Source organism: Rattus rattus, chromosome 7, assembly GCF_011064425.1.
Source record: "Rattus rattus isolate New Zealand chromosome 7, Rrattus_CSIRO_v1, whole genome shotgun sequence".
NCBI lineage: Eukaryota > Metazoa > Chordata > Mammalia > Rodentia > Muridae > Rattus > Rattus rattus.
In genome coordinates, this window is record NC_046160.1 from 8,030,948 (window position 1) to 8,040,179 (window position 9,232).

General features: G+C 47.8%; 1 long non-coding RNA gene across 1 annotated transcript; it reads right to left on the bottom strand.

The window, feature by feature from the left end:
* Positions 1–5,517: 5,517 nt before the first annotated feature.
* LOC116905540 lies at positions 5,518–8,765 on the bottom strand. The gene is made up of 2 exons (XR_004388550.1): positions 8,594–8,765; positions 5,518–6,937 (listed from the first exon to the last, which is right to left on the bottom strand). It is a non-coding gene; the product is annotated as an uncharacterized LOC116905540 (long non-coding RNA).
* Between the last annotated feature and the right edge of the window lie 467 nt (positions 8,766–9,232).

The following is a 9,232-nucleotide window of genomic DNA, read 5'->3' on the forward strand; positions in this document are numbered from 1 at the left end:
TGGTGAAGGCAGTGGAAGGTGTTGGGGACTGGGTTTTCTTAGCCAGAGACCCTTCAGTACCCTTGTGGGGAAGGTGTTCTTCAGGATACTGCCACACCGTTCCCAATACTATTCTTCCCTTGTAAAAGGTTAGGTGTTGTTGACCAGAAAAGCCTGGAGGTGAGTGTTAGCACCTGCTCATTGTGAGATCTTACAGTTGTTGCTGTAGAAGACTGGAGACCCCTGAGGACCAGCTTCAGTGTTCCTGCTCACATATGCCTGTCTTTTCTCCACTTCCACCCGCTTCATACAATGATGTGTCACCCGACGGCTGGTGTCTTTGCATTTCTGAGGCACTGTGAAGAATGGAGAAGTGAGGTGTCTTCCCTAATCAGGAAAGTCCGCAATAGCGAGAGAAGGTCCAAGAATGGAGATTCAGGACAGCCCACGAGATTCTTGTGCAGGAGATCTGCAGAAGCCAAAGAAGGAAGATGAGTCACTATGAAGAGTGCCCTACTTTGCCAAAGGTTGCTGAGAAGCCACCACAGATCGGGTGGAGACCATGGCAGAGATGGTGAGCCCAGACTGGGGGAGCGGTCAGGACTGAAACGATAATGAGTCATGTTGAGGTGACTACAGAAGGAAACATCTACTGGTGGTTCTGAAAAGAACGTTAGCTAAGAACAGGACAAGAGGAGTGGAAGAGGGTTGGACAATGAAAGACAAACTTGAAACACTCGAGCATCTTTGGTCCTGATGAGACCATCTCCATGGAGATGTAGGGGAGCAACACAAGAGGCAGACATGACAGGTGCAGGGGGAGCCTTTGGGAGGGAATAGGAGAACATTACCATTGCCTTTCATTTGTTTCATGTGTGCTTACTTGCTTGCTTACTGATTTGGTGCTGGGGATTATGAATAAGGCCCCTACAAGCGAGGAGGTGTTTGACCATGGAGTTACAGCCCAGTCTTTACTGTGAGCGCCAACACAGCAGTATTTGTTCTATTCCTCTGACAGACGCCATTCCACGTGTGGTGGTTTGAATAGGTTTGGCCCTGATAGACTCATGTGTTTGGATGCTTGGCCATAGGGACTGGCACTGTTAGGAGGGATGGTCTTATTGGAGGAGGTGTGGCCTCGATAGAGGAAATCTGTCGCGGACTTTGAGGTCTCCCTATGCTCAAGCCATGCCCAGTGTGGCACACAGTCCCTCCTTGCCTCCTTTGGATCAAAGATGTAGAATCCTTGGGTCTTCCAGTGCCATGTCTGCCTGGACACCGCCATGCTTGCCACCATGATGATAATGGACTGAACCTCTGAAACTGTAAGCCAGCCCCAGTTAAATGTCCTGTACAAGAATCGCCTTGGTCATGGTGTCTCTTCACAGCAATGGAAACCTGACTAAGACATATATTCCCTCAGGTAGCTGTCTAGTTCAAGATGATGGCAACAGGTCTCAGAAGGACCCCCCGTGCCTTTAGCCTTCCTCTCCTGGACCAGCAAGCTGTGGTAATCTGCTCCAGCACAGGCTATCTGGTTTTCCAAAGTTCCCTGGCTATGAGGGATTCATCTACCTCTTCATCTCCAATGGTTAAATTGTTTATGTCAGATCTTCCTTAACAATAGAGCCCTTAATACAGGCTAGAAACTGCATTCTCCCTCCTTAGGAGCGAGGACACACAAACAAGAAAATGTTAGCCAGAGGCTGAGCAACTGTCCAGCTTCATACAGCACATGTAATTAGTCCTTCTGCATGCTGGGAAGTGGAAGGATTGGGACTTGGATGCAGATGACATAACTGTCGAGCCCACCTCTTTAATCTCTGTACATTCCGCTCCCTTCATATAAACCTGCTTGGAGGAGGCAAGGATCTGTTACCCGGGAGACTCACTAGTGTAGCGGTTCTCAACCTTCCTAAGGCTGTGACCCTTTAACACAGTTCCTTGTGCTGTGATGACCCCCCCCACAACCCCAACCATAACATTATTACTTTTGGGGGGGGTTCTTTTTTTCAGAGCTGGGGACCGAACCCAGGGCCTTGCGCTTCCTAGGCAAACGCTCTACCACTGAGCTAAATCCCCAACCCCCATAACATTATTTTTATTGCTACTTCATAACTTTTTTTTTTTTTTCCTAGAGCAGAGGACTGAACCCAGGGCCTTGCGCTTGCTAGGCAAGCGCTCTACCACTGAACTAAATCCCCAACCCTGCTACTTCATAACCTTAATTTCACTACTGTTATGAATCGTAATGTAGATATGTTTGTTTTCCGATGGTTTTAGAGGACCCCTGTTCGAGACTCACGGGTTGAGGACTGTTGCACTAGTGGCTTGTCTTGGTCCAGGACACCCCAAGTCGAAGGGATAACCTCATTCTGCAGTGACTCACACGCAGCAACTGTCCCGAAGTCCTCGAAATGAGAGGTCACCTTGATCCACCTGTGACTAGCCCTGTACCCACAAGGAATGCCTCTAACCTCCTGCTTTCCTATTTATACCAAGCCAGAGCTGGGCAGGAAACAGATGGGACACTCAAATTGGGTAATTTGAAGAGAGTTGAATAAAGAGGCCATTTGCAAAGGTATGGGCAGGATGTGGGGAAACCACAGCTACTTGACCACCCCTAGGCCTGCAGGAGGAAGGGGAGGTGCGGTCATCACAACCTACAGAGTGTGTCCTGCATGTCTAGGGCCACCTCACAGCAGCTTTGACCACAAGCCACAGAGGCAGCCTTAGGCTGTGACACCTTAGTTCTGCTTGTGACCTTTTGTCTTTACCCAGGATTCCCCTCTGAGCACATTTGTTTGCAACTAGAGTCTCCTGTAGCTGTCACCATAGTCACAGTACAGCTGAAGATAATCTTGAACTCCTGGTCCCCCGCCTCCATGGAGCAAGTGCTGGGATTCCAGTTGTCATGTGCCAGCCATTCCTGACTACCTGGGCTCAAGTGCCTGTCTCTTAGGTACTATGCTACTCTGGGAAAAATAATTAACCTCTCCATGAATTTATTTCCTTGTGTGTAAAGAGGAAATAACTGATCCTGTGCCCCAGTTGTAGAGAGCTTGCCCGGCATGCACAGGGCTCTGGGTACAGCTCTGTAAGCTCTGTAAAAACAAATAAAAATAAATTAAAGGGCAAATAAATTAAAGGAGCAGTGACAACAGCCTGAGAGCGACAGTGATGTTTTACTTAGGATTATTTTGAACGAGTGATTGCCTGTGTGCATGCCTGGTGTCCCTGGAGGAGGAAGAGGGTATTGGATCCCCCGGGAACTGGAGTTAGAGATGACTATGAACCCTCCATGTGGGTGCTGGGAACTGAACCTGGATCTCTTGCACCAGCAGCTAGTGCTCTTAACTGCTGAGCCACCTCTCCAGCCTGCTGGGTTTTTATCTTACAGTAAAAATGCAGAGCATATGGTACTGAATAAATGCTATACCTTTCTTTTCTTCCTTCTCTATCTCTTTCAGGTAAATGTTTGGGGCTAGGGCCCTACACTTTGCCCATGACCATATGTGCTCAACAAACATTGCTTGCCTGGTGGCCAAAGGCCTTTTGCCTCCAAACTGGTAAATGATTCCCAACGTGTCACTGGAGATTGCAACTGTTCTCGTGGCTTTAAAAGTTCTCGAGGCGTGGACGTTGCTCACGATTGCAGACATGCGTTGCTTATGACTGCAAGCCGCGTCACCAGAGCGACTGCCCCATGCTTCATGACACTGAACTTTTGGCTTGTGTTGCTATTTCCGTTCGTCTTTTAGTAAACGGCGAAGAAGCTTTCCTTTCAAAGTCAGGGCCTTGCTCTAGCTAAGCAGACACTCTGTCCTGCAGTGCCATCAAAGCAGCTTTTCAAAGGTATTTTTAAATGTCAGGTACCCATAAAGCAGTGTTCGCAGTTGGTTCTCTCTCCACTTGCCCTACCCCGAGTGCTTACGAGGAGCCCGAGTTGCTGCCAGACTCCTGTCAGCAGGCCTTAGGAAAGGTGATGTCACTGGTGGGAAGGGGCTTTGTACCTCCCTCTCCTTCCCAGCCACAGATGGAGTCTAAATGCTGCTCTGAACCAGCCCCCAGAACGTGCAGAAGCTGCCCCGGACGGACTGTTGGCATTTCTTTGCAGAGTCCGGTAGCTCTTGCTGGCCAGCTCCAAACCCACAGCCTGACCTCTGAGCAAGAAAGCTCTCTTTTCTCTAAACTTCCCTTGAAGAGCCAGAGAAACCACGGGGTTCTGCTATTCCCAGGGCCCAGTCCCAAAGCAAGCGCCGTTTGTTTGTTTGTGTGGTTGGTTGTTGTTGTTGTTGTTTTCCAAGACCGGTTTCTCTTTGTGGCCCTGGTTGTTCTTGAAGACCAGGCTGGTCTCTTACTCACCAGAGACCCCCCCACTTCATGCATCTCTGCCTGGTCCAAACCCTAATCCTAACTCCACATCACTCTGAGGCAGATACAAAGGCCAAATGGGGGAACGGTTTTCCAAACCATTTACCTCACAGTCTGCCCTTCTGTTGTGCTGGATCTCTCAAGCCCTTGTTCATGCTATGCATGGAAAACAAAAAACAAAAAAAAAAAACAAAAAAAACAAAACAAACAAACAAACAAAAAACCTCCAGGTCTATAAATCCCTGTAGGCTCAAAGTTCCACGGTGGCAGGAACCGGGTCTCTCCTGATTTTACAAGCTATACTGTTGGCTTGTAAGGAGTTGAGTCAGATTCGGAGCCCAATAAATGAATGTTGCGACTGAGTTACGAACCCCTTCTCTTCCTGCCTGCAGGAGAGCCATCCATCCCCTTCAGGATGGTGTGATTACTCCAGTGGATTGCATACTGCCTCAGGGAGGGACTTTGGACTCTCTGGGAGGTGGTTTTGTGTGGCCATAGCAGCAGCTCGTCAAACAGAGAGGAGCAGACACTTTCTAAAAACCTGAAGGCTCGTTTATTTTGAACGCCACGGAGTTTTCTCTTTTCAGATTTAGCCGCTTCTGCCCTCCTGCACAGCTGAGGAATTCTTATTTACTTTTAAAATACTAATAACTATTATCATCTGGAGGCAGGACCTCATCTAGCCCCGGCCGATCTTGTATGCAGTTCACGCTGTAACAGAGATTGACCCTGACTTCTGACCCTTCTGCTTCCAACTCAGAAGGCTGGAACTCCAGGTGTGCGCTGTCATGGTTGACTATTGTTCTTGTTTCCACACAGAGGATTGAACCTAGGACCCCAAGCTTAGAACTACATCCCATTTCTACCTTTTGGAGACAAGATTTCTCCGTGTAGCCAGCCCCAACTGTCCTGGAACTCATTCTGTAGCCCCAAGCGCACAGAGCTCTGCCTGCCTCTGCAGGGATTAAAGGCGTGCCCAACGCCTCCAGTCTCCTCGGTTTTTGTTTTGTTTTGTTTTTTTTTAAACTGGTCGTTTTGAAACAGTCTTGCGAAGTTGAGCTGGCCAGTTTTGAGCCTTTTGTTGCCCATATAGACTTTAATTTTCCCACCTGACTTTAGCCTCCAGCATAGCTGAGATCACAGGCCTGTCCACAATGCCCAGCATCTGAGGAATTTTGTTTATTTTGGTTCTTTAACAGTCACAGAGAAACTCTCAGCCACATTGTAGGAAACCGACAGCCTGAGGCTCCTGGGTGCGGCCTGCAAGGACCTCCTGACACCTAAACTCCGGGGTGGCATCAGGAGAATCAGGAATCAGGAGACAGCTAGACTAAATTAGCTCTTATCCCTTTCCCTCCAAATTTCAAAACCTAAATGCTTTCTTGCTGAATCCTATATAAATAAAGGGGAAGACGAAGCAGAAAGACGCCTGCTGAGAAGTCTGAGAAGACTTGCTATTGTAATATGTAGTTTTCTGCCTCTCTTCAGTTAAGGCCACTCACATTCCAGCTCCAAAATGAAAGTGACCCCAAATGGCCACAGTACAGATCCATGCACAATTTCCCCATCTCCTAAAGATGAAATTACAAATGTTTTCAAATAAGTACTTCCCGCAGCAAAATGTCTTTATCTAAAAGGACATCATACTTGTCCCAATGCCCATGACAAGGGCCTTTGGCCAAACGAATGGGAAATCATTGGCCTGATTAACATCCTGTGATCTTAGATCTAAAAATGACCCGAAACCGGGTAAACAAGGTGACGTCAGTGTGCTGGGCAGGCAGCGGTTCTCTACTGCCACCTGGAGGGCAGTGGGGACAATGTCACATGAATTGTTTGCTAGTTTAAAAAAAAACCGTTTGAGCTAAATTGTGTGGGAACAGGGTCTTCACTGAGGGGCAATCTTGATTAAAAAAAAAATCTTTAAAATTCTCAGATTCTACATGGAGCTAGCGGTCTGGTTTGGCTCGTGACAAAGGCCACCCATTTTCTGTGCAGCCTCAGGGCTTCCCTGGGACTTTGGCAGGGGAGGGAGTATCGTGGTTCTAATTTATTTTCCTGTCAGGCGGATGTGAGATAGAGGCTGCCCAGCTTTTTGCATTACGCAACTGGCATGCTGGGAGATGCCCCAGAAACGTGCTGAGGATGGGAAAAGGTCAGAGACGCATTACTATTTCCCTCAAGAAGACCATCCACGAAACGAAGATGAAGAGTGAATGTTAACTCAATAAAAACAAAAGCAAGACCGGCCTTACTTTCGGATTAGTCTGTTTGCTTGGAGTGTTACCAACCACCTCAAAGTCTCAGTGGCTGACGCAAGAAGCATCTATGCTTTCCCTGCCGTGACCTGACATGGGCAGGACTCCAAGCTCACGGTCATACGCAGGCCGATTCCAAGGGGTTCCATTCTTGCAAAGTTTGTCCCATCTCTGAGGGTTTGGTGCTCAAGGCCCAGGTCAGCCCAGGCTAAAACAGAAGACACTCCTAGCCTCAGATCATCCAGTGTGTGTGTGGGCAAGCGAAATACACAGTCTTCTACTGAGGAGGCCCTTCGAAAGCCCGTCAAGTGTGGCCATGCATAATTCTGCGAGGAGAGAGGAAGGGACTGCCAATAACTGTATGTGTTGTTAACATAGTAAATGTAACAGAATGAAAGGCTTTATCCTTGCCTCTCTCCCTTCTTTCCTGCCTTCCTTTGGTTTTGAGACAGTTTTACTCTGTTGGACCGGGCTAAGCTGGAACTCATTATGTAGCCCAGGTTGGCCTTGAACACCTATCTCAGTCTCCTCTCCTGAGGACTGGGATTGCAGGCTCTAGTGACCACACTCAGCTCTCTTACTTTCATTTTCTTTCAAATAAGAACTTTAAGGCAGGCATGATAGTACGTCTGGCCACTTAGGTTATCCTGAGCAACTTGGTGAGCTCCTCTTTCAGAGTGAAACTCATAGGGCTGTGACGTCAGTTGGTGACAGACTATGTGTGTGACATGCTCTGGTCCCCAAGTTCCTTCCCCGGCACCCCAAGGAAGCAACTTTAATCCCCATGGTGTAAAACGTTTTCTCTCCAGGCTCAAATGGTTCATTTGATTACGTACTTGCCTCGCTGTTTTCATGGGATCTCCAGATACGGGTTTGTCGGCCTCTAAGGTAAGCCTCTAATCTCAAGGCCCATGTAGGACCACCATGGAGTATGATGGCCAGAGTTAACAGAGGAGCCACCATGTGTGACGGCTCCATCTGGATCTCATAGACAGCGTGAGAGCGAAGGGCTTAGGGAATGGAAGAGCTCAGAAGGGACCAGTGTCCCGTTTCCCACAGCCCTTCCTTCAGAGGTGGGAGATGACTCAGGAACTTCGAGGAAGCCAGAAGGAAGCAGTAGGGGATTGTGGCTGCTTGTGCCAACTTCATGTTAATAGGAAGGCAGGGACAGTTGGCAGCACATCAGACCGGGTACGGTGGGGCACACCTGTGCGCCCAGAATTCAGGAGGCTGAGCAGGAGGATTGCGAGGTGGAGGCTTGCCTGGACCAATAGAAAGTCTCTATGTCAAACAAGTAAAAGAAGATAATTGGCAATATTTTAAATGTTGTTTGCCAGTTTTTATATTTGATTGTTTCTGTTTTATCTCATTTTTTGGAGACTGGGTTTGTTTGCCAGGGTTTTTTTGTTTTGTTTTGTTTTGTTTTTGAGACAGGGTTTCTCTGTGTAGCCTTAGCTGTCCTAGAATTATCTCTTTAAAGGATCAGGTTGGCCTTGAACTCACTGAGATCAGCCTGCCTCTGCCTCCCAGCCCTGGGATTAAGGCGTGTGCCACCACCTCCGGCATTGTTTGACAGTTGTTTGTTTGTTTGGGAGGGTTTGTTTGTTTGTTTTTTGTTTGTTTGTTTGTTTTCGTTTCCTCCTCCTTCCTCACTAGAGGTCTGAAGGTCAGGCAAGGAGACTGGAGGATCTGAGGGTTAAACGCAGGTCATGGGAGATTCAACTTGCAAAGCACAAGGACTCTAACATGAGGCAGTTTCTTATTTCAAGATATACCTTCCCTCTTTGGAACTCTTCAGTGACTTTTCGTGGTCCTCAAAACAGTTATCTTCTCCAAGAGACCTCTTGAGTCCCTTCCTCAAAGCTCACTCCTCTTCCTCAGATAAATCCAGAATAAATTTAGAGCCCTTTGTTCACCCATTTGGTGACTGAACAGATATTCCCCGTGCCAAGCCCTTGCCAAGCCCGAGGAGGAACACACACCTCCTGAAGCAGTGTCTGATGGAGAATTCAGGCAGGAGGAGAGATGCCAATTAAAAACTCCAAACAGGGGCTGGAGAGGTGGCCTAGAAGTGAAGTGTGTCTAACTGCTCTCCCAGAGGACCAGGGTTCAATTTTAAGCGCCCGTATCAGGTAAATCAAAGAACTCATTGTAATTCCAGTTTCTGCAAGAACGAGTTACATACAAACAAATGCAAAATATAGATATGCACACATAGGGAAATAAATCTAAAGCAACCTCCAAACAGGGCTCTGGGTTTGCTGTGTAAATTGGGTGTGGTGATGTCACCTATAATTACATCCATTGAAATAAGGAGACTAAAGGGTCAGAAATCTGATCAGTCATCCTCAGCTAACCGTGAGAGTGAGGACAGCCTGTCTGAGCCACACGAGGCCGTGTTCATATTTAAAAGCACAGGAACCTGTCTTGCTCACTGGTATATATCTCTGTATGTCTGTAATCATCTGGAGCCTGGCATACAAGACTAAATGGCTGTGAAGAGTGGTGGTGGGAATTTAAATCTCAACAGACTTCCGACACTCACCAAGGCCAAGATCTCAGGATTCATTCTGTGTCCCTGGCAAGGGGGCATGTCACTCCTTACGGAAGGTTAAACTGGA